The following is a 26,114-nucleotide window of genomic DNA, read 5'->3' as shown; positions in this document are numbered from 1 at the left end:
AAGGGAAAAAGAAAGAAAGTTTATTGACAAACTACAATAAGAACACCAGAATAAACTTCCAGAAAAACCTTTTCATCCCCTGTCTACCCACTATTCCCTTGTTCACATGACAAAAGAGACAAAACCTTTGGAACTTTGATGGTTAAAACAGTCCCAATTCTTGCTACAGTCTTTTCACCAGTCTTTATAGAGAAACAGAAGTTTCTTCCTGTTAATTTATGGAGTTTCTCACAAGAAAAACTATTTTTGTTATAGTTTTCCATTGCTCTAATGTTAGCTGCCCAGAGCTGCTGTTATTAGAGCCCCCTCCTCCCATTTTTCACATCACTCTTAAGTGTGTATGGGCCATGAGTCTAGGGATGGGATTTTTAAGGATAAGTTATTCAAAGGCAAAAAGTCTTCATCTGTTTCCGTGAGCTTCACCAGAAAACAGTTTTCTCATTGCCTCTCAAGGCTTCAAATCTTCCAGCACTTCACTGTACCATAATTACTCTACTTTTTACTCAAAATTTACACTTTGAACACTCTATTCCTCCCTATATACTGTCATGAATTAAAGGAGCGTTTTCAAGACCTTATTGTCCATTTCCATAGTTTTAACAGAAAGATATTTCAGCTTAATTAAAGCATCTTCTTAATTCTCTACCTTTTCTTTTCTTTCCTGTCACTAGCAGTTTATAAAGTCTCTTTTCATGTTGATCACTCTCTTTTCTCTGTCTGGATAAAAAGATTAATCCGCAAGTCTCATCTGGGAAATGAAAGAGTTAAAATCTTGCCCAGGCTGTTGTAGGTAGTTCTGTGGCCTCGGCCGGTGCAGGAGCTGGAGCCGTCTGCGATGGAAAGTTCCTCATGGCTGCTCTGGAGAGTGCAGTCGCCGCGCCCAGCCCGCTGCAGGTCTAGAGCCCCTCTCCTTCTTCACTCAGCAGTCTCCAGTGAATCCAGCCACAGCAAAAAAAACCTGCAGCCGAGCCAGAGATCGGCTCGGCCCGGCCCGGCCGGAGCCCGGAGAAAACCCCCTCCACAGGGCCCGCATCCCCCGGCCGGGAGACGCTGGGCCCAGCCCAGTCCCCGCCCGGCCGCATGGCCTGGGCAGGGAGCGGGAAGCCTGGAGCTCTGCCACCCTTCCCAGCCAGGAAACAAAGAGAGCCAAGAGAGCTCTGGTTTTACACTTTAAGGTAGGGTTCACAAGTTGATCCCACTTTTCAATGGCCTAAACTGCTGTCAATTCTCAGCAATGACCGATAATTGGTCAGGAGAAAAGACGCCAGGCAGATCCCAGCAACTTAAACTTTCTTAAAGGTAAAGTAACTCCATGACATTCATATAGCACATTCCCTTGAAGTCTTCACACCTGTATCCTTGGGTTTACAATAAAAAGTTTATCGCTTCTCTGTTTTACAGTGTTGCATGATGTACTGAGTCAACATCTGTTAACAATCTTGTTAAAGCATTACTTTAAAAATTAAAAAAATAAAGTAGCATTACTCTCCTCTGCAAGCCAACAACCTAGTTAAATAATTGTGTTCAAGGAGTGCCATGAATACCAACAGAGGCAACTAAAGAACTAAAAAAACATTTTCTAGGATTCCAGAATTTGATCTCAGAGTCACAGTCAGGACTAAATTACTCAGCATCATGTTTATTTAGTAGTAATGTCCAATTAGAGTTTTGAGACTGGGGTGGAACACAGCCAAATGACCAAAAGTACATGGACCTCCCACTGCGCTACTTGCAATGCCTTCCCATGCTCTGTTGCCACATATTAGAAATATGTTATTGTGTATGCTTACTGCATTGATTTTTGTGGTGGCTTGTGAGGGAGCAGTAAGACTACAGCAGGCAGAGGTATTATGGTAAATGCTAGTGCCACTTATATCAGCTCCTGTGCTGTCTGTGTTTGAACTGTTAGCATAATTAAGATAAAAACATACAGGAGCTTTTATAGAGCCTAGCACATTCAGCTTTAGAGGCTTCAGTGGGAAAGCATGGAAGTTACTTTTCTCATGCCTCCATCAGTATTGCCCAGTTACCATCCCACAGACTCTCCAGCATTAGACTGCCATGATCCAAATCACAACAATGATCTACACTTACCTGGAGTTATACAATCACATGTAACTGATCATACAGCTTACTCCATTCATGCCTTGTGGGAAATGGAAAAATGGAAAATTCCACAGATGCAGAAGGGTTCAGTCTGCAACCTTAGAAAGAGTTTGGGTTAATGAAATTAAAAAGTTACATAAACATTAAGTAGAAAAATTATAAACTTTTGTTCCTATAGTTATAAGTAAGAATATGTCTTAAGTAAGAAATTTACATTAGGTAAAATAGTGTGAGGTTTGAGCTGTAATAATGGGACTTACAGAGTAGGCTGGGGATCTAGAAGCTATAATAGAGCTGTGTATGAGTACGTGACCTGTCAGCTTATTGGCTAAGAGACAGATGCAGTGCAGCAAAATTAAGCAAAGGTGATAGGTTAATAAGTAGAAACAAGTTTTGTGTCAACTGTCTGTTGGACCAAAATGTTATATATTGCCGTGTGAAGAAGAAACTTGTGACTTCCTTGAGCTATGGCTGACTTGTTGCTCCCCTCTAAATCTCACACCTTGGGACTGATATCTTATCTGGCTACTTGAGCAATAAATCATCTCAAAGCAAGGTGGTCCCATCCCTCATTCTCCATCTCAACAATCCTTCATCAAAGAAATGCCAGCCAGACATGCCTGAAGTGGATCACTAGGAATGGTCATGGATATATGAAGGGTAGATTGGTTAATTGCTTTGGCTAATGTGAGCCAACCATTGCTCTTTGGCTGTGGGACCCATGCCTCATTCACCATCCTCAAGAATTGCTAAAGATGACAAAAAAGGTCACATATGTTTTGCCTAAAGCCATAGTAGATGGTTACCAAGCCAAAACTGTGATGCCTTCCAGTCTTCATTCCTTCTGTGGTGGGTTTTATGTTCTTCACAGGTAGCCAGTGAGCTCCTGTGGATAGAGAAACACAACCATAACCACACCCCCATGTTAGCAAAAGCACAGGGCCTAGCCATTGTCCACTCTGCAAGTCTTTGTAATAGACAGGTGGCTGAGAATCCATTAAAGCACCATGGGAAAACCTGCTTTCATTTGCTGTTTTCTTATCAAATCTGGAAATATTTAAGAAATTGAAAGCAAATGTTACTTTGTCCAGTTGTTCCTGAGGCATTGTACCAAGGGCATCCCCCCTCTTTTGTTTAATAAGCATATTCTTTAAAAGGGCATGCCTTTGTTCCACAACAGCTTGACCTGTTGAGGAATGAGGTAAACCAGTTAAGTGACATATACCCCAACAATGAAAAAAGGTTTTCATTGGTTGTGAAACATACGCTGCACCATTATCAGTTTTCACTACTTTCAGGACTTCTAAGGTAGCAATAATTCGCAACATGTGTTTAATGACATCTCCTGCCTTTTTCTCTTTATGAGTGCAGGCAATAAAAATTTGGAACATGTGTCAACTGATACATGCACATATTTTAGGGTGCCAAAGGAGGAAATGTGTGTAACATCCATCTGCCCGATTTCATTGACACCTAATTTTTTTGATTTGTACTTATTGTAGTAGGTAAAGGTGTTAATGTGTACAATCAGGGAAAGAATGAACAATTTATCTGGCTCCAGAAAAAATAAGATTAAATTGTTTTCTTAAAGATTTTGCATTCTGGTGATAAAAGTCATGTGACAACTTTGCTTGTATGATTTGATTCGGAACTGTTGCCATCATTGTCAGAGCATCAGTAGCTGCAGTGCCTTCCACCAGAGGTCCAGGCAATGATGAGTGAGTCCTGAGACGCATAACAGAAAAACAGTGAGATCTACATCAAACAAAATCATACAAAGTAGATAACAATACTGAAAAAATGGTTATGTACTTCTTTTAGAAAGAAATGTTCAATTTGATTTAAAATGCCAACTACATACAAGGAATTTAATATTAAGTTGAAGGGCTCATTTTTGAACAATCAAAAGGACTCTACAGCAGTTGCTAATTTGACCAGCTGTGTTGATCCTGGCTGAAAAACCACAGTTTTCCCAAACCCCTGCCAAATTTTTCCAGGCAACAACTGCTTTCTGTGTTTTCTCACAGCCATTGACGAAAATCATCTTTGCTCTAGACAGGGGCTGTGACGATGTTAAAAACCACATCTTTAAAGATCTTTTAGAAGTTGCAGGGGTTTATTTTTTGGCAAAGAATTAACAAGGTTTCCCAAAAAGTGTGTCACGGCAGCCTGTAAAGATAATGATTCTCAGAACACATCCTGAAAAGAGATAAAGGAATGTGACAAAGGAATGTGGATGTGAGAAGGACCTTCCCCACTAGGGTGTGGCATAATTTTCGTGCTGTGGAAACAAGTCTAAAAATCACATCAAGCAGTGTAGTTACTGTTTTTGAAAATGTGTGAGGTAAAAACACCCACTCTATCATCCACAGTTGTTGCTTGTACACCACTGTGCAATTAGTTTGCATATGGTTGGAATTGAGCCAGGATAAGAAAAAGCCCCAGTGGTAACTCTGCTTGTCATCTGGATAAAAAAGAGGTCTGAATTTCATTTGTTACAGGTTGCAATGCTTCAGGGGCTTCTGCATCCAGCTTGTGAGGAGAGGAGATAGTAAATCTGTGTCTCCCTTAAGTAAATTAAACAGGTGGCAGTTCTTCAGTGAACATACCAAGGGTAGGTCTGAGCCAAATAATAGTTTCTAATAATTTTTGCAAATCATTTAGTGTTGTAATAGAGGTCTTCAGCACAATGGACTGAGGAACAATTTTCTGTTTAAGTAATAGAAACCCAAGGTATTTCCATGGTGGGACAGTTTGAACCTTGCCTGCTGCAATACAAAGACCAAATTTATCAAGAGAAAGGCGCAAAAATGCAAAACATTTTTGCAATACTACAGAGTCACCTTTTGCTAGTAGTATATCATCCATATAATGATACAACAGAACCTTTGAAAAGTGCTTTTGCACTGGTTGTAAAGCACTTGCACCACAAACTGGCAAATTGTAGGACTGGTTTTCATTCCTATTGGTAACAAAATCCAGTGATACCTTTGCATAAATTCAGTGTTGTTCAAGTATGATAATGAAAAAGCAAAATGAGGTGCAGCATCAGGGTGTAATGCAATTGTGAAAAAACAAGCTTTTAAGTCAACGATTTACAATTCCCATGTTTCAGGGATCATTGCTAGATTAGGAATTCTGGGTGTCCATCAGGGCTATTAGTGCACTGACAGCCCTCAGATCTTGTGAGAGTCTCTGTTTGCCAATCTTTTATGGAATCACAAATACTGGGGTGTTCCACGGGGTTCCAGTAGAAACTCTATTTCCCAGATCCAGCTGTTCTTTGACCAATTTTTGTGCTTGTTGCAGCCTATCTTTTTGAGGGGCTACTGAGGGACCCACACTGGAGTATTCATGTTCCATGTGAGTTTAAGTCTCAGCTGCACATCAGTGAGCCCTTTTCAAAATTTGTTGTCAGTCCCCACTGTGATAACAGATCTCTAGCCCACAGTGTGCATGTAGTAGAAGGTACATATATATGGTTTGAGCTGGCCCATATACCATGAGCCCCTTAGCTGGCTGCTGGGGCATCTGCTGACCTCTGATGCCTGTGACGGTCACTGATGGCATTGACAAGGGCCAGGTAGGTGGCCATTCACATTCACTGATGATGGGTTTGTCAGCTCTGGTATCTATTAATCCTGTAAGAGACTTGCCATCTACAACACAGGTTAGAAAAGGTTGCTGTACAGAATGAGTTTAGGCCAGTAAATGTGAGGACTGCCTGTGCTCCCAAAACCTCCAGTGCCCCTGTCAGCACTGACAGATGGTATCACCTGATCAGTTGATGGTATCAGTTGATCAATGCATGATCCTGCTGGAATAGTACATGGTGGATTAGGAGTCCAAGCCATGATTTTTATTTCATCCCCGGAATCAGAGTCGATAATTCCTGGTAAAATAAAAAGTCCACCTTTAGATGAGGTTGATCTCCCAAGTAAGAATACATGACATTCAAAGGAATTCTTGGTCAAATTTAGAGTGGCATTGGCTATGCCAGTGATAGCCTTTTCTGCACCTGGGGCACCACTGGTTTTTATTCCTTTGCTCATTCTTTGGGCACTGCTTTCTCACATAACCTTCCTGTCCACAGTCAAACCATTTAATTGCTGCCCAAGCTGCTTGCAGCTGTTGAGCCAACAAGCAAGTTGCCAGCAAATCTGCTCTGTATTGCTCTGTATCAATATGTGTACAGATTTTGATTAAGTCAGTTACAGTAATATCAGATTTGTTTCTGACTGGATCAATTGCCTTTTGACAGTCAGTATTAGCATTTTCATAGACTAAGGATTTCAATAAAGCTTCTGCTATAGCTGATAATTCAACTTGCCTATTCATGGCTGTTTGCAAACAATCAATATAGATGATGTAAACTCTCAGGGTCTTTGCCTTATGGTGAAAAAGCCAGGCTCGGTCTTGTTAACATCTGGCACTCTTCTCACAGCTTTCAAAACCAGCCCCCTCGCTTGGTTAAATGTTTCTGGGGGCATTCTTAATTGATCCCTTATAGATGCCTGAGGTCCTATCCCCGCCAGATTATCTCTTGTTATTTCAGCATTACGAGTATTCATATTTGCCAGTACCTGTTCTTGACATACATCTTGGTATTCAGACCAGCAAATTGAATGCTGTCCTGGTGCCATAACCTATTTAAATAAGTCTTTCCAATCAGCAGGTAACATTATATAGCTTTCTGCAACAGCCTCTGTAAGTCCTATCGTACGGGAAGATTGAAGACCTTTTTTGCTCATAGACTTTAACTCCTTAGCCATATCATAAGAAATTTATTCATGACAAGGATGCTTGTTGTGATAAGTCACAGGCACAGCATCGAGCAGTTCAACATCCCCTTGATCCATCTTTTTTGGCAAGTATCTAAAAAGTGTTTTGACTTAGAGGACGGCAAAGCTTCATTCTCAGTCGCACAGAGTGCAGGGTTTAATTGCTGTTTTAGCAGCCTTAACTCACTAGATGGTGCTGCAGCCACAGCTTTCATTGGCTGTGGTTTTACAGTGGGATGTAAATTATACTCTTTCAAATCTATGGCATCGCCCTCTGGTTCCTCCTCATTAATTCCCTCCTTCATTTGGAACACTACGGGATCATGAGGCGAAAGTGGTGGTATTGATTCGGAAGAAGTATCTGCTGACAGATCTACTGCAGGCTGATCAATTTCATCCAAATCATTAAAAAATCGTAGTGCAGAACAAATAATTTGCCATGTAATAAATTCATCAGGATTAACCTCACGGTTCTCTGATTGATGAGTCTTTAAATAATCACCCACTTTCTTCCAGTTTTCAAGGTTATACAATTGCTTCACTTCACACCACAAATTGCTTTACCTTCACCCACATAAGAAGTTGCATAAGCTTTCTTTCTTGAGTTCTGTAACCTTCCTCCCTTGTGATATGTAACAATTTTTATGAAGGGTCTCTAATTTACTTACATTATTCCCCATCAAATATATATATATATATATATATATATGGTAGGGTTTTGAGTTTTGCTAGTTTGGTTTTTGTTTATCTATGAAATTTAATTTTTTTCCCTAGCTGCTTGCAAGGCTGACCTGTAATCATTCCTTAGCCCACTATGAGAAGGACATCCTCAACCATTCTTGAAATCCACCCTTTGGATCAGTTGGGAATACACTGGTTCAGTTGGGAATATACCACAGGTCCAGAATCATCTCAGAGATTTCAGGTCCCTGTTAAGTGGGCACCATTTTGCAGCATTTCAGCATGCAAAGCACTGTCCTCAGACAGTCATAGGGCCAGACATATTTATTGGAAAAGCATACACTTTTTTATAATATTTTTACCATCAGATTAAAATGACATGCCTCTAGACAGCCAATAGAAAAAATTATTTGGGCATCAGACCACTTCCTTCAGAACAAGCATTTTGTTACAGCTTATTGCATATAACTGCAGTTCTATCTGTTACGTTTTAGAAACTTTGGTGCATCTTCTCCCCAGCTTCTTTTATTTAACCAAGCAGTCTTCTTTGTCTTCCTGCCCTACAAGGTACCTTTTTTAAAAGGACTGTGATTGCTTGATGAAAAGCAAAGGTGAATTGGAAAGGAATATGGCCTTCCAAGGAAAGAGAGCTCCTTATGAAGAAGGAATAGGCTAGAGGGGTTTGTGAAGAGCACTGGATTTCAAGGTGGGGTAAATGTTAAACTTAGTTTAGAGAATGGGGGTTTCAAGCAGATCATCAGCAGATAAGCTGGAAAGACAGACACACAGTTTAGGAGCCTGTAGCTTTGCTGTCAGCATTGTGCAGTGCCGTGTGTGTGCTTGCACCTCCCATCACAGCACAGGCTGTGCTGTCTGTCGCCCAGACAGGTTGTAGCTATGCTATTGCTCAGACTGGCCTCTTCCTCACAGTGACACAGGCTGTGTCTCCTCAAGGCTGGATCTAGCCACTTTACCAGCCTGTCTTGGCCACAGAGCAAAAGGTCCAGCTTGCTTCCCAGAGTCCTGCCATTTCAAGTCACTCTTGCTGAAGGCCTCACAAGATGTATCTGACATTGTCAATCCACCATTCCTTGACCGTGACCTACTATATTCTTTCAATCTATCCTTCTTTAACTGTGAATCATCCCCTCCTTATGTCAAGTATGATAACAAGGATATCCTTCCATATTCTTGGGAAGGAATGGGTTACAACAGTCTAGAGATACCTGTCACTCAAATGGGAGCAACACTCTGACAAATTAAGTATAATGGTATGCAGGATAGCATCCTTGCAATCTAATTTTTATTTGTACCAAGAAGATCTCACAATGGCATTCAGTTAGAGTGAGACGGTAAAATTTGCCTCTGTGGTGAATGAACACAAGCCTGAGTGCTATTTCTGGATTCCATTATGTGAGAAGCTAAAGGCAGCTGACACTGGCATGGAGAGTAGATTCTCTTTTCCTAACAACAGTTTAGTTCCACAGCTGTAAACCTTATTTTGGAGACCAAAAGCGATGGGAGCTCAGAGGTAACTACTGTACTAAATACCAAAGCAGAAGGAGGCAGAAGAACCCAAAATATAAGACTGAAATTCCCGATGGAACACAAAGACCCAAACTGTCACCTAACAGGAGCCAGCCTAAGCTTCAGTTTCATGAGTTTGGATCAGCTCAGCCTTTCACTCCAGAGCTTCCTGAGTTTTATTTACATACAGCCTCTGTCAGTATATGTTTGGCTTGTATAACTGAAGTACCTTACTAAAACCTAGAGCTTTGACAAGTGCTTCCATTAGATATAGAAGGGATGTGGGAGAGAAGGTTACTCAATTTCCAAAGAAGACACAAAGAATACCTATTCTAGACCACAATATGAGATAAGAAATGGGAGTGTTAACCAATATCACTCACATCAGCCAGCTCTTAAACCAAATATCTCTGCTTCTTCTTGCTTCACCTTTCCCACTCCTACACACCTCCCAAGCCAGGACCCTGTGCACAGCTCTGCCTTTCCCAAAAACTGCCTGGTCTGTGGAACAGAATGTGTCCCTGTCTAGGGTGGATGACACTTGTGTTTCAGTTTTCTGACTTGGTCAGGAAGTGCGATTGTCAGAAAAGGGTGGTGACCAGAACTGCCTTGAAGCCTAGCCTAGCCATTACGTGGTTTGTTCAAGGCCATGGTCCAAGTAATGCTCAGGGCAGATCTTCAGGATGATGGGTGGATGAAGGTTTGCTGTCCAGATTCTCTCCTTCCTCCACCTCTTCTACAACAAGCAGGAGACCCAAAGAAAGGGAGGGTTCTGCACTGGCCTGAGTTGTCGGTTTTCTGTACCCACTTTGTCTCAGAGTTTTGTTACACTTCCCAGAGCTGGTGAAAGCTGAACCTGCCTGCTTCTCTTGGCTGCAGAAATGAGGATTACTTGCTTGTTCTTTGTGGATGCAAGCCAAATGAGACATCCCCAGACTCAGTGTGTCAAGGGAGGACTCTAATTCACAGGAACTGAGTGAGTCTAACTTTTCCTTCATTGTCTAAAGTGCCTTGTACCTCTCCCAGTGTCCCATAAGCTACTCTGTCACACCCAGGAGTCTCTTCTCTACAGTCTAAAAGTTCATCTACCGACGTTTCCTGTGGCTCCCCACCCCAGCTCCCTAATCCTGGTATTGTTTAATGTTCTCAAAGAATAGCTAACACTTGAAGGGAACAGAGCCACCTTTCACAAGCACCAAACTAACACACACACACATACAGTCCCCTAAAACAACAACATTCGTCAGTCTGCAACTGCTTTCACAAATAATGGAATTTTTTTTAAAAATCTTAAGTCCAGTTTGGAAAACAACTCTGCTTGTTCAAAAAATAAAAATAAAATACCAAATAAAACAGACAAGATTTGTCATAGCTGGCAGTAGAGAGTAAGTTTCTGAGACACTGGAATTAAGTGGGCTGAATGTCTTTTTTTGAGCACTCCTCAAGATTTTTTGAAAGGCTGAGGTGGGAGGAACTACAAGTTGCCAGCTGGACAGGAAGTCAGCTTTCCCAAAACAAATAAAAAGTTTCAACTGTATCAAAACATAAAAAATACCCTGACTCATAGCAATGAACTGAAAAGGACAAAAGCAAATTTGCAAACTGTCCCATTTTGCTAGAATTACCCCTTAAAATTATTTTAAATTCATTTTATGCACATTTAAACAGCCTTCTTAAAGCAAGGAGCAAAGAAATCTCTGAAAATGCTCCCTCTTCCTGTAGTTTGCAAAACAGAGATTTGCTGACAGCAACTCCCCAGAAGTCTAGAATCTCTCAGATCAAAACCATGGTGAACTGATGAATCCCCTCAACTTTTGAGGTCTTTTGCACTGAACAACTTCTTTCTATCCCCCACCTGTCCCCATGGCTTAGGTTTGCTTATGTCCCCATGATGATAATGTGGCCCTAATGAGCACCACTCCCTCTAAACCACACCCCAACATCAGAAAATCAGAGCAGCATTCAGGCACTTATGCAATTTCCTCATGCTTGCTAAACTGAGGTAGGCTTAGATCCCTTCTGACCAGCACACCCCCAATGCCTTTCACCCATACAGAAACATTTGCTTGGCCATGTGGGAGGTAAGCCCCATACCTGGTGGTACCAGCAGGGTTAAAAATGACTGACACTGGATTCAGAGAGTGACACAGTTAGAAACTCTGTTGTTAGAAGCTTCCCTGTTCTTTTTCCTTTCTCCTTGTGTTGGAACATTCATATAGCATGCAGGCTTCCACAGGTTTTCTTCCCTATGGTCACTCTCTTATTTTTATCAGATTAGGAGGAGCTGATGGTATCAATAATGCCTAATATTTACACTAGGCTATCAGACCAGTTGAGCCAGTTTAATTACAATGACAGTGTAGTCCATGTGATACTGCCATACTCTCTGCACACACCTCATACTTTTATCTTTGTTAAGGCATGCACATACTTGAGGCATTTTCTGCTATATGGAGCATGACATCTCTGGCCTAAAACAAAACACCCCCAAATTTCTCAAGCAAATCTATAATAGCAAACAGAGTAGGAGAAATAAACTGCAGGAAGCAATGAAGGAATAAAGTATCACTGGAAATAAGACAAAGAAAAATAAAATCATTACTTAATTTTGAACATATTTTCTTTTTTAAATATCAGTATTTCATAGCAGAAATCAGTTTACAAAAAAAAGTCTAGGTGACAAAGGAGAATAGATGCTTTGAAAGAATCCCTCTGCTATATGCAAAAAGAAAAATAAGGTAAAATCCAGTGAAAATTTAGGGAATTCACTTTCTCAGAACCCTAAAAAGACTTCTGGTACATACTGAGTAGGTTGAGATTGTCATGTGACAAGATAACTGTCCATCAAAAGGTGAAATGAACCTTGTCTGTTTTTCTCACTGGTCCATCTGGATAAAAGCCTGTGTCCTGCCTACATAGGTTAGCTTTTCTCTGGGCCTGTTCCAGATAACCAAATATTTTCCCTTGCAAATTCTGCCTTGATTAGATATATGAAAAATACGGTGTTTTCCTGGGGAAAAAAAAAAAAAAAAAAAAAAAAAAAGAGTAAAATAAATACTTTTTGGCCCAAACACAACCAACTCAGTTTGTGTATCTGAAAATTATTTGTGCATAAGAAGATGTGGGCTATCAGCCACCATTCCCTGCTATTCACCAAAGAATGTGAACAGCAGGTTCCAAATCAATCCCCTTGCACAGTCTGAAGTCTGCTGCCTATGCTGTGATGTTATCTCTGCTGGGTTTAATCTGATCTTCAACCTTTGGACTTTTGTAATCACTTGAAGAAGCCTGCAAGCTTCAACATACAGGTGTCAAACATCAGAAAAAGCTCTGCTAGGGCCAAGTGTGACCATCCAGGACTCATGGTTGTCAGGATCACCCTCAAAAGATGATCCCAGTGTCACTTGAGAAGTACTACCCAGGCTCTACCAGTATGACAGACCCATCAAGTTTTCATCATTGTCATCACTGTCTAGCCTGCCTGCTTTCAGCTGAGCAAGATAACAAATGATAGCCTTATTTTCTACATGAGTAGTTAGTTGGAAATATCATGCTGTGTGCTACTACACAATATTGTGAATGGATTTTGGCCAAAAAAAGGGAAAATATTCAATGCTGTAGACACAGCACAGGGAAGAAAGAAAAACCAAGCCTTGCTTGAGTGCTTCTTCGCTTACTCAAATGACTTAGCCTTTCAGAGTTTAAAAATTAATTCTGTGTTAAGTATATCTTGCAACATGAGACGGTTGTTGCAACATTGCTGCTATTCCAAGTGCTGTGTGATGAAGTGCTGCACTGGACCTTCATTTCTAGGAAAGCAGATGGATTTTCAGGGTACACTGCTATACTGACTCAGAGCTATAACAGAAAGAAAACTTTGGGAAATGCTTGACATTTCATATTTCATATTCTTTTATTTATCTCAAATTGGGATGAAAGACATCTTTTAGGAACCCAATTTATGTTTTTAGTTTCTATAGATTCTAAGCACTTTTCTACAACATTTACCCACTTACTCTTATTTCTCCAACTGAACTTGGTTAAATAAAACTGAGTCATATGAAAAAACACAGCTTTTAGGATCAATTTTTATTTCTTTTTGAATTTTTTTAACTAAACATTATGGAAACTATTCCAATTTAGTGAATCATTTTACCTCCCTTAAAATTTTACTTCCCAGAGGGTATTACTCCAATGGAAATGTTCTATGAAGTTCTGCTCTGTGGTCTATCAGTAGAAAAAAAAAGCCACAAACAAAGGTATTTTATTTCCTACCTAGTCAATACAGTGACATTTTGCTGGAAACTGAGGCCACCAAACATACCAATTTGATTTAGCAACACAATTGATTTCTTAAGGTGCATTTGATTATAGTGGCTTCAGACCCAATCTGGGTTATTCATCGTTATAGCATCCTGTAGAACAACGACAGACTTCTGTTACAAGCTTTCAAAAAATACACTGCAGCACTGGAGACATTAAAAAATCTCATTTGTTTCACTGGACTTGTCTGCAAATTTCTCACATACACATTGCAGAACATTTCAGAGGGAATCCCACTTATCTTCCTGGGAATGGCCCATTCCCTCTCGTTCTAAACTGAGTTTAGAATGAATGAGGCTGTCACTGAGTAATATAGTAGGAATGGAAGACTGAGGTAAATAACGAAGAGCCTAATCCTTCTTCTATAACACCACAAGCCTCTGCCTACCATCCCTACTGTGTCTGCAACAACATAGTATCTGGGGGATGATAACAGAGGAATTATAGGAATGAGACTCAAATTAGAGGAACGGATTCCTCTCTCAGCTGGGATGAAAATGAACAAAAGAAAGTTGACACTCTTCTCCAATTCCCCTACAGACTAGTAAAAATGTCAGTTCAGCTTTCTCTTCAGTGCTGGCAATATGTCAGGGTTTGGTTGGTTTTTACCACAGTCAAACAGGAATGTCTGTCCCATATATAAAAAGGAGTGCTCCCTGCACAGTTGCTTGTGATTTATACAACCAACCTCTGAGGCGCGTCTGCCTACTAAGCAGATAACTCAGGACATTCCAGGAGACTGATGTGGAGCCTCAGATACACAGTTTGAAGACAGAGGATTCAACTAACTATACTGGCATGTACTGTGTTTTGCCTTATGTCCCAGCTAGTGCCATCACATTATCTGACTTCCTCCTTATAAATAAAAAAAATTAAGATTCTGGTCTTCAGAGTGGCAGAGAAAATCTTGAAAAACAGGGGCATACAAAAGACTCAAACACACACACACAAAAAAAAGTTAGAAGGCAAAATAAAGTGATTTATGATTTTAAATAAAAAGTTAACTTCCACCAGGAAATTTTGTAAGCTGACTCTCAGTTTATGGATAAAGGCTTTGAGGCCAAATTTTGTGATAACCTTAGAACAGAACATGAGAATAAAACACAGTTTAAATGCCCTTTTCAGAGTGTTTGAAAAGTTTTCTCTCTTCTGAACAACAGGCTACAACAGACCCATTCACAAACTTTGAGTAATACACTATTTTGTGGCACATGCTCTCTGGATTAATACTGGTAGTGAAAGTTCTTGGAGCATCTGACATGCAAACCAATCTTAACACTAAAGGATCATGAACAACACTGAAACTCCCAAGTTAAAATACCCCAGGTCTGTCAGAAGGTAAAAAACCTCTTAAGGTAAGCTTCCTATTAGACTTGAGGAAATGGGAATTTGGGAGAATGCTGTTACTGACATAGTACTTCAGGTTACAAAGGTGTGTTGTTTAGCCAGCACTTGCAGGACTGGCTCCTGAGATTGTCGCAGTACTGTACAGCTCCTGCAGAATTTCCATTGCAGGAGCAAGGAGCACCTCTTGAAGGAGTACCAAGGTGCTTGCTGCACTTTTTCCCAGATATGGCAATAAGAAGCAGTGGAGCTTCTTTGTGTCCTTTGGCACTGCCTCCTTCATCATGCTACTCATTCCTTCAATCCACCAAACCATTCCTGCTCTGGAACAATCACAATGAGCCAAGCCAACCTGGTCGACCAGTAAAACAAACGAAAATAAAAAGCCCAGTGTTGCACATAGCTGTTTCCCCTCAACAATTCCAGGTTGCTAGATGTGAAATTTTAATAGTGTTTAGCCAGGATTTAACTACAGGAGGAGGAAAGAAAGTCCCATGGGTGTATACTTGCCCTATAATAATGTGTAATTTTTTCCAGTCTCAGCCACTGGAATTTTCTCTGACCTCCCACTGTCTCACTTGGTGGGTTAGTCTCCTAAACAGCAAATCATATGAAATAACTGCATAGGTTTGGTTTGGTTTGGTTAATTGCACATGATTCTTTTCACTGTTGAGAGAGAACTTTTTCTATCACATCACCATCCCTAAATTTATAGAGACTAGAAGACAGTTCAACAAGACACGCTTAGATTTGCCATGTCAGTCAGGATTTTAGCAGCTGTTCCCAGAAGGACTTTGTGAATGTTTTCCTTAAGCCACAACTGAAAAGTGGAATGAAACAAAAATATCCAACTGCCTTTTTTTTTCCTTCCTGAGAAAGGAATGAGAATAGTTTGTTCAAATGCAAATCTATATGGTCTGCAAGAAAGAAGTATTTGTTTTTCACCCAAGATGTTCCCAAAAAAAAAAAAAAATCCATTTTCAGGATTCATTGCTTTAGTTCAGCTGAATATTTTACTAACAACAAAAAAAAAAGCAGAGACATGCTGTGCTCTTAATTGTGCTTTGTCCCTGAAGAAAACTCGTAATGGGCATTGACTGGTCAGCAAGACAGAAGTTATTTGGCCCATGACGTGTCAGTCAGCATAAAATGGAAACATTTTTCAGCTTGGCTGGTATACCAAAATAAAAATCTCTGTTGAGTTTTGAGTATGAGTAGTCATTTCATTATGAAATACTCCACTCCTAGTCAGGTTCACCAATGCCAGGTCAAGTGTGGTGGGTTGTATACAAGTTTGCAAGCTAAAAATATTTTTTTTTTCTCTGAAATCAGGACTCCAATCTGCTAATTCCCAGAAACACTATCTCAAAGGACTTGTAGTGACTACAGTGAGAATACAAGTTTGAAAAGACAGTCTGAATAAAAAAAATCTCATGAAATGGCAAACCAACCATACAGGAATAGAAGAAATAGATGAAAAGAGAAAATGTATGCCCTGGAGCTTAATGATGTAGCCTCAGCCACCTCTGAATACCTTACCAAGATGTGATCCAGCTAATACAGCAAACAAGAAACATTTAACATTTCTATATTAGACGGGACATACCAACCTGAATGTTCCCCAGGCAGAGCCAACCTGCATATGACCCTTATCTCTGCTCTGCTTGGCATGAGAGAGGAGCTCCTGTCCTCCGAACCCCACAGGGGTTAAAAGCACAGGTACAGAATGTGAGAGGGAACTGCTGCCAGACATTCTGATGTCTGTGTAACACAGACCTGGCACTGTCTCATCTCATTCTTACAACCAGGAAGGAGATGACAAAGATCCAGGATCAGATCCAGAAGTTACAGTTAAACTTTTATACAAAATTTGCACAGGAAAAATGACCTGAAAAGATCAGGTAAGGCAATGAAATAGAAAATTTGCATAGAAATTACATAGAAAATTTTCCTGCATAACTGCCATCAACTTGAGAAATACCTTTTAGTTGCCTGGTTTAAAACAGATGGTGTTCTCAGGACCTACTGCAACACATTTATTTTTAACTCAAGGAGTTCAATAATTGACTGCTCTAAGATGGTGGATAGCAGAGTGGGAAGATTCCAGCAGTAACAGTAGCCCTAGCAGCTGAACACTGCTCAGAGGCAGGAGCAAATGTGCAAAACATAGCATTTTGGAACCTTTTCACACTCTTTTTAAACAACTGATCATTGTCCGCATGGCCTCCTGCCAACATCCATATGTTACATCATTCTCTTCTCTTCACCTCACATCTGGCCTATCCTCATGACAGCAGCACTAATACTGAGTGTGATTGCTGTCTGAGGTAGGAGCTGGGCCCTGAATCTCCTGTCAGTACCCTGCACCACCAAACACCACCATTATCATCTTCAAAAACACAGGTCTAGTAAAACGCAGAGTGAAAAACAAGTATCTCTCTACACTTACAAGTGGGACCAACTAATCAATACAAAAAATGCAGAGATAAAGAAACATCTGAAAAACATCAAGAAAAATAATTTTTTTTGGAGGAGGAAACCATTTATTGCCGTGCTGTATTACAGTTTTTAGCATGTGCTAAGACTGGGTCTGTCTCCACAGGCTTAGATGCAGATTTTTGTACTCTGCTTTGTTAGAAGGTAGAGTGGCAGTTTCTGTTTGCAAATCTAAATTACCTATGAGTGCTGAATTTATTACCTACATGCACAGTTCCATCATTGCTTTGCTCATTAATTATCCTGGAAACAGAAGAAAGGTGCTGAAGAAAAAAAGCCTAGCCCATAATTTCAAAGCACACATTGTGTCACACTGAAGTGCCCTCCAAGCCCTGAGCTAGTATCACCGAAGTTTTCCTGCTACGTGGTGCTTGCAGCTGGAGTTGGAACAAAATATTGGACTGGCAGACGAAAGGAACAGTGGTAAAGTGTTTGGGTTAGTCTTCTCTCAGTATGCAAGCCCCATAACAAGCTGCTCCTCTCAGCATACTAGGCTGTGAGTCTCACCATTCTGTCAGTGAACAGAGCTGGAGTGCATGATGTCTCTTCCATATCAGAGGGGTATATGCCAGAGATCCAGTGGTCTGGCACATGGATTTCAATTTTGTCTTGAAGGTTAGCATTTGTTTCAGTCAGGACTGGAACATATGGGTAGGAAATGAGGATTAGTCAGCCAGGGCTGCAAATGGAATAGGATCATAGAAATGTCAATTCCTGTTAGATTGACTTTTGGCTTTTTAAATTGAGTCTTTTTAAGCCTTCCCCTTACCTTCAGAGAAGATTTCTCAAATCCCATGCCCAAGAGCTACAAATCCATTTTGACACTTTCTTAAAGTCCAAATTCAGATATCAAGTACCATGGGACTGGCATTTAGACCTCTAGCACTGGCAGTACCATGCTTTTTGGCAACTCTTCTTGGAAAACAACTCACCTAATCCAACCCAAATTTCTAAAATGTGAAAGACTCAGCTTGATTCAGGTGAAGCTGCCTACAGCTTCCCTTGATATATTTCTGTTCAAAACCTGTCCTCTGATCTTCCAAGGAGTGTCATGATCCCCCTGTTGGTTTCAAACACTGTCCTCATAGCAGGAAGACCCCAATAGCTGTGGTGACCTCTTCCAGGAAGGCCACACTGGCCTGCACTGATCTGTGTTCAGCCACGTCAAGAAAGAGGCACCCAATTTAAAGGGGTCTTGGCTTTCTCTGCCTAAAGTAATTTCTTGCTGGTGCCTTCATTGCTGCTGTAGACGAATTCTGGACATTTGTCTATAGCTCTCCTCGGTCCTCACACACTTAACTTTGCCTTGACCTCTTACATCCTAGCACAGTTTACTTGGCAAGACCTGAATAAAACACACCATGAAGCTTCAGAGAGACACCTCAAGTGACACATGAGTACCTCCCCTGATGATTTGCACCAGTTGTAGTTCACAAAATCAGCTGTTTTGACTAGTTAAGAATACTTCTTTCTGACAGTTATCACACCACCTTAAGTTATCACACAGCATTTCTCAGAGCAATCTTTTCTACAAAAGGCTGTGGTCAAGTTCCCATGGCATTCCTCACTGTCCCTAAGCTTAGCTGATTAAGAAATCACTGAAGGACTCCCTTGCTCTTGCAACTGCAGCCATGCAGACTCCCAAGATACAGCACAGGTTTTGATAGTCTGCTTAGGTCAAAGGGTACTCACAGGCTCAGGAAATTTACTTTCCAAAAAAGAACAAAGCACAAATGAACCAAAGGAGAGCAGTGGAAAGTGGAGAGATAGGAGAGAGTCCCAGATACTTTATTTTTATTATCTTATTCACTAAAAAGACAATGGAAGATTTTGATGCTATGTATTTTAGATTTTCTTACTTTGATCTGCTCCCTCCTGAATGTCTGTATGCTCTGTAAGCTATTTTTGACTCATCTGTATTTTCAAGACGGGTCTATGCCAGGTATTATATGCCAGATTTTAGCTAAATAGTGGCAATCTTGAGTTGTTTAGATCTAAGCATGTCGTTCTCACAAATGTATTAAATATGTCACAGCAGACTTTTACCATACAGCTTACTCTTTGCTGCTCCTTCACTGAGAGAACAGTGTGTTCTTGAGTTCTTAAACAGAGACCTAGGAAAAGCCAGTCACACACTCAAAACAAAAGCACAAATAAACATTTGTATTCCAAGCCATTAGAGTGGTTGCAGAATACACTGCAACAGTTTGCTAAGTAGAGTACTCCTGTGGGACTAGATGCTCCAGAGGGTGGAGTTGTGGCTTGGAGTGTGAACTGTACCTCTTTGTGAAAACAACTGTGTGACCTAAAGGGGGCAAGGAAGAAGACGTGCTGTTCACCATGCTCTGTAAGCTATCACTCCTGCTGTGCCACCATGTGGCACCCCTGAAAGCCCTCTGACCCAAAAGAAGAGGCAAGGGCCCACACAGATGGTGTCAAGTCCCAAAGTCTGGCCAGGCATCCTGCAGGTTTGCTAATACTTTCCCTACCTTCAGCCAGGGATGAAGTTGAGAATGATTGCACTCTTAGCTTCTTAACAGCCTCAGAACTCTCTATTCCAGGACATCACACTGTCAGCTTCTCAAACACACCGTGCTCACTATGAATGGAGAAAGGTCTTGGTTGAGTTAGATCCCAGTTGGCTAGATACTAGAGGGAAAGGGAATTCTGAATCTTATCCCCTTCCAATGCATGTTAAAAATTCCCAGTGGTGTTTTCATACATTTTGAGTGCCAAAGTGCCTTTAAAAAGTTGGTCTTCCTCAATTAAAATCCAGGAAGCCCTGCCTGTCAAAAGTGGCTTTCAAACTAGGCTGAGAAGAATCCAGCTCGGCTTTTACAATTTTCAGCATCTCTGACTTTTTTTATTGTATATAACTTCCTCAAAGAAAATCTCTTTCAGTATGTAACATTGCAGTATATTCTCTCAGACATTATTTATTTCCCTGATTTATGAAGCATTTCAGTTTGGCTTTTTGAGGGTAACTGATGTAGAACATTTAGAACAGTACATTTTCAAAAACATTTCAGATACCAGCAAGCCAATATACAGATAATTTCAATACATATGAAGCACTAAAAATCTTCAATAGGTTTAATGCTAGAAATTTTTTTAACTTGTGCACTCTACACATGCTTTCTTGTACTTTCTAGAAGTGTGCGTGTCATTTATGAAGATGGACAGCCTGAAGCACTGGGAAAATATTCTGCTTTGAAGGCTTAGAGGGGAATTTACCTTAAGACTCTCTGTGCAGGGTCTGTACAGCAGTGAGTGTCACTGCAGAATTTGTGAAGGAGATATCAGTTGTACACTACATCTTTGCTTCCTAAATTCCCCCTCTATAGCAGGTTGCTGGCATCACCCAAACAAAGGAATCTGCTAGGGTCCTCACTTGGAGTAAAGACCCAATAAAAACAGAATATAAGCCAAAATGTCCTCCAGAGCCTTCCTGTCTCTCTTTTGCTCTTGGAGTAAAAGGTTAAAAGTTTATGGCATATTGACTCAGAACTGCACTGATGCCAAAGCACTTTGCTGGTAGAGCACCTCATAATTTGGATGAGCAAAGTGCTGAAGTAAGTATGGATCTCACTTATTCATCAGGTAAACTAAAAAAACCTAGCCTCCATATATAAGCAGGGTTTGTATTTTCTTCGCAGAAGACTGCCAGCTACACAGCTCATTACAAATACATTTGCCAAGAACAAGAAGTCCTGCCCTGTTCCCTGTTCATCCCAAAGTATGAACTCACCTTCAGGGCTGCTCTCACACAGTACAATCTGTGTTGCTCCCCTTGCATTAACAAGAACAGTGACTTGCAAGAAGGCAGCTCTCTCTTTTGTGCCTTCCAAGGAAAACTTGCTTAATAAATATTCCTTTGAGTTTGACTCCATACATTCCCTTCTGTGTGATGCCCACAAAGATTTCTACTTTATCCTTTATATACAGGAAATCTGCATACTTTACATCCTGTTTTCCTACCCCTGGATTTTCAGTGATCAATGTGAATCCAACACATTTCAGACCAAATATATTTCAGATCCTCACTTAAACTCTCTTGTCAGAATTCAGCCTTTTGGTTTGGAGACAGTAAAAAATGGTCGTGCAAGCAATGATGTCCTGCCAATCATAGTTTGCGCCAGGAAAAAAAGTCAAATCAAAAAGCAATCCACATTTCTTCAAGAGAAGAATGCAGAAAAATGGTATCTGCAATAGCTTTCTGTTATAATTTATCTTACAGTTATAAACAGGCAGGATGAGATTGCAAGTGATCTGAGGGATGGAAAACTAGCATGCCTGTAGGTAGCAGCAGTACAATCCTGAAAATTTTCTCTCATCAGTAAAGGGATTTTTTCTTGTTACCCCAAGTGCCAACTGGACTCTAAGCCTAGATTCTCAGCTGAAAGACAGCAGTGACCAATCCTGATTTCAACTCTTCTATCAAAGTCTTCTGATGCAGACCTCTCTAAAAACATGAAGTCCCAAGCACTTGGCTCAGGGACACCCAGACTGTAATCTCCACCTCTGATGCAGCAAGGTTCAGATCTGTAAGGGTACTCAGGCTCCCTGACCCTTCCTACCTTGATACCTGAGGTCATATAGTATCATAAAGTATCTCTTGTCACCACAAATCTGAGCACATATTTGGTCTGACAAGGATACAAACAGCAAAACAATATAATCAAAACCTGACCCAAAAAAAAATCAACTGTATAAAGTTCATTCCTGAGGGAAAAAAATACAGTAGTGTATTCTGTAATGCATCACTTCACACACCAAACAAGCCAACATCTTTAAGGCAAACATGCTCCTCCTCTTCAGCAGGATCCACATCCTGCTCCTGCCCATCCTGCACAGATACAACATTGAATGGAACTTTTTTGCTCTGTCTAGACACTAAGGAGTAACTCAGGCATTTAAATACAGGCATCTGATGTAATTTTAGAGACCTTTAAGCAATGCTCATGGCCTTTAACTGTCAGTATATGACCTGTATGAACTTTTACATCTTCAGTATTTTATGACATCTATCATAGAATCTTAGAATGGCTGAGTTTGGAAGCAATCTCTGGGGGTCATCTGGTGCAACCACCCTGCTGAAAGAAGGCCACTTCATGCTGGTTGCCAGGACTATGCCCAGATGACCTCTGAAGATGCCCTAGGCAGGAGAAGCCACCATCTTGATCACTCTCACAGAAAAGAAGTATTACCTGATGTTCAGAGGAAAATTCAAGCATTTCAGTTTGTGCCCCTTGTCTGTCACTGAGCATCACCAAAAAGAGACTGGGTCCTTTCTCTGTTTTGCTCTCTTTTCAGATTTTGGTACACATTGATGAGATTTTCCCCTGAGCCTTCTCTGAGAAAGTATACCAGCTCTCTTGGACTTCATTCATATGAAAGATGCTCCAGGCCCTGAATCATCTTTGGAGCCCTTCTGGACTCTCCCAGCAGCTCCATATCTCTGCTGTATTGCAGAGCCCAGAGTTCACCTCAGCACTGCAGGTGTGATCTTACCTGAACAGAAGAGAAATATCATTTTCTTAGCCTGCTGGTGACACTCCTCCAAATGTAGCTCAGGATACTGTTAAACTGCATGGGCACAAGAGCACATCAATGGCTCTTGTTCAACTTGCTGCCCACCAGGACTTTAGGTCCTTTCCCACAAAGCTGTTTCAGCCAACTGACCTCCAGCAAGTACCAGTGCATCTGGTTGTTCCTCCCCAGATGCAGGACTTTGCACTTCCCTTGGCTGTATGATGTCAATGTCCCACTAAAAAGCAGAACAACCCCCTGGTGTACCAGCCACACCTCCCAGTTTGATGTCATCAGTGAACTTGCTGTGGGTACATTCTGTTCCTTCATCCAGATTGTTTATGAAGGTGTTTAACAAGTGTTAAACCAGTATCGACCCCTGGGGTGCCCTACTAGTGACTGGACTCAAACTTCATGCCATTGAATATACCCTCTGGGCCCAGCCATTCAACCAGTTTTCAAACCACCACACTGTCTGCTCATCAAGCCCATATGACAGCAGTTTATCCATGAATTTTATGGGAGTATCCAAAGCCTTATTGAAGTCAAGGCAGTCAATATCAACTGCTATCCCCATATATACCAAGTGAGTAATTTCATTATGGAAGGTTACTGACTTCATTAGCGGAACTTCCTCTTTCTATATCCATGCTGACTAATTCAAAACACCTTCTTTCCAGGAATAAATAGTTTCACAAAAGTTGTTTCACCATCATGTCAGGAGACAGCCATAGAAAGGGGTGAAAGGAACACTATGTAACATCTATTTCCAACCTCCATGCCATGGGCAGGGACACTTTCCACTAGACCATGTTGCTCACAGCACTATCCAGCCTGGCCTGGAACATGCCCAGGGACTGGGCATCAAGAGCTTCTTTGGGCAACCTGTTCCAGTGCCTCACCACTCTCACAGTAATTTGTTCCCAACATGTAATCTAAACATACCCTCTTACAATTTGAAGCCATTCCCTCTTGTCCTGTCACTACATGCCCTTGTAAAAAAGTCCCTCTCTGTCTTTCTTTCAGGCTCCCTTCAGGTACTGTAAAGTCACAATTGGGTCATCCCAAAGCCTTCTTTTCCAGGCTCGACAATCCCAGGTCTCTCTTACAGGAGAGGTTTTCCCTCTCCCTATTCATCTTGGTGTCCCTCTGGACACACTCCAGCAGCTCCATGTCCTTCCTGTGCTGAAGACCCCAGAGCTGGATGCAGGGTTCCAGGTGGCTTTCACCAGAGCAGAGCAGAGGGGCGGAATCCCCTCCCTCCCCTGCTGCCCACGCTGCTCCGGATGCAGCCCAGGACACGTTTGGCTCTCTGGGCTGGGAGTGCCCATGGCTGGGTCATGTCCAGCCTCTCACCCAGCAGCACCCCCAAGGCCTTCTCACAGGGCTGCTCTCCACCTGCTCAGCCCCAGCCTGTGCTGATGATGCTGGGGGTTGTCCTGACCCAGGTGCAGCACCTTGAACTTGATCTTACTAAATCTCATGAGATTCCTATTGGCTCACTTCTCAAACTTGTCCAGGTTCCTTTGGAAGACATCTCATCTTTTAGGAGTGTCAACAGCACCACTCAGCTTTGTGTCATCAGCAAGTTTGCTAGGGTGCACTCCATCCCTCTTACTAATGAATCAGGATGGGGGTGACTGACCTATACTTGCCTGGATACTCTTCCTTGTCATCCTTGAAGACAAGAAAGACAGGAGGGACATTCCTTTTCCTTCAGCTCTCAGGAACCTCTCCCAGTCACTATGATCAGCCTAAGATAATTGAGAGTGGCCTCACAATTATATCTGCCAGCTCCCTCAGCACTCATGGGTACGCACCATCAGGGCCCATGGCTTCAGGTATTAATTTAGTTAAGTATTCCGTAATCTGAATCTCTTCCAACAAGAAGAGTACTAAATCCTCCTCCCTTCAGACTTCCCCGCAGTCTCACTGACGTTTAAACAAATTCATTCCTACAGTGCTTGACAAGCAAGCAGTCATATTGTGGCCAAACCACTCCCCGTAAACCATGAGTGAAGCCATTGTTTATGGATACAGACCAAGACAGGCAAGGTACAGAGGTGTCTTATAAGGGTTGGCAATGCTTGAATGGCATCTTCAGTCTCCTGTGTCAAATTCTGAGCTACTGGTTTGTTATCTGGCACTCAAGTGAGATAGTTTTGATTGTTCCCAAGTGCAGGGAACCGAACAAATCTACTAGCATCAATAACTCAATTAAACATCAAGAACAGGAGAATAGAAAGGGTTGTTTCTTGCGTATGCCTGTGTTTATTCAGTATGACACTTTCCAGATAGGGCTGGGACAAGGCTTATTGCTAACTGTGATGACCATTCTTTAGAGAAGAGATCCATGTATAGACATGGATCACTGCTGTTTTCTGATGGGAGTGTGTTTTTTCTCTTGTCTACCTGCTATTAACCAAAAACATCTATATTTTAATCCCTAGTTGTCCTACCCAGATAATTTAAGCTGTGGAAGAAAATCTCATGTTTCCCTTGCTCAGACCAAAGACAGAGAGTGAGCAGTTGTCAGGGTTATACCAGAACAGCTGGCTAAATCTTTCCAGGGCAACTTTCAAGCCTAGACATATGATGACACATCTCATCTCAGAGTGGGAACAGAAGCACTCAGTCACTTCTCTGTTATGGAAGACATGACAAGGCAGCTCCAAGAACACCAGACAGAGCTCTCTCATGCTCCGGCACCTGACAACGGTACATCCTTCATAAACAGCCAGCTCTGTGAAGAATCAGGATTTATTGGAAAGTAATGAACATTGACTGGTTCCCCTGGTACACCTCATCACAGCATTGAAGTAGAAGGCAGATAAAGATATTTTCCCAACATTTGGTTGTAAGGGCAGAGGCTGTCTAAGGACCATCCTCTATCAAGGATCTTCTGTCCAAAATAACCAAGTGCTCTTTTCTGTCAAAAGTCAGATCTGAGCTGGCCTAACAGTCACATGGATCTGTTCCCTTAATTAGATCTCATGACTCCTGCATAATGGTCACAGCCTCCTTAGAAAATTCTAAGATCCACATGGCTTTCCTGGAGCTAATCACTCACCTTCCTCAAAATATTTGTTGCTTTCATTTCCTTTCTGGAGTACCAAAACAAGCATCAATCTAAGTCACCAAGGGATCTGAAATCTTCACAGGTAAAAACCTGTAAGCAAAATGTGATCTTCAAATACAGGACAGCAGATAGGCCTTTCTTGTTCTCTAGGTAAACATTCCATACCATCTCCAATGAATCCTACCTTCAGCCTGCTTTCATACATACGTAGCTATATAAACCTAGTGCTTCCAGACTTCTGCTTCAAT

At 41.4% G+C, this 26,114-nt stretch overlaps 1 long non-coding RNA gene across 3 annotated transcripts in view; it reads right to left on the bottom strand.

Moving 5' to 3' along the window:
* LOC106628682 (uncharacterized) overlaps window positions 1–22,987 on the bottom strand; it is a 39,824-nt gene extending 16,837 nt beyond the window's left edge. Inside the window, exons 1-5 of one of the 3 annotated variants that reach the window (XR_015772433.1) lie at window positions 22,770–22,987; window positions 5,883–5,998; window positions 2,913–2,992; window positions 2,095–2,204; window positions 85–958 (exon numbers count right to left, since the gene is read on the bottom strand). This is a non-coding gene — a long non-coding RNA (uncharacterized LOC106628682). Of the gene's footprint in view, window positions 1–84; window positions 2,205–2,912; window positions 2,993–5,882; window positions 5,999–22,769 lie in introns of those variants that run through there. The other 2 variants (XR_001332119.2, XR_001332118.2) reach the window with 2 other exon arrangements.
* Between the last annotated feature and the right edge of the window lie 3,127 nt (window positions 22,988–26,114).

Source organism: Pseudopodoces humilis, chromosome 4 (genome assembly GCF_049639895.1).
Source record: "Pseudopodoces humilis isolate 2021_Gansu_Grassland_sample_001 chromosome 4, ASM4963989v1, whole genome shotgun sequence".
Classification (NCBI taxonomy): domain Eukaryota; kingdom Metazoa; phylum Chordata; class Aves; order Passeriformes; family Paridae; genus Pseudopodoces; species Pseudopodoces humilis.
Note: the sequence above shows the minus strand (reverse complement) of the source record. Positions and strands in the feature narration are given on the sequence as shown.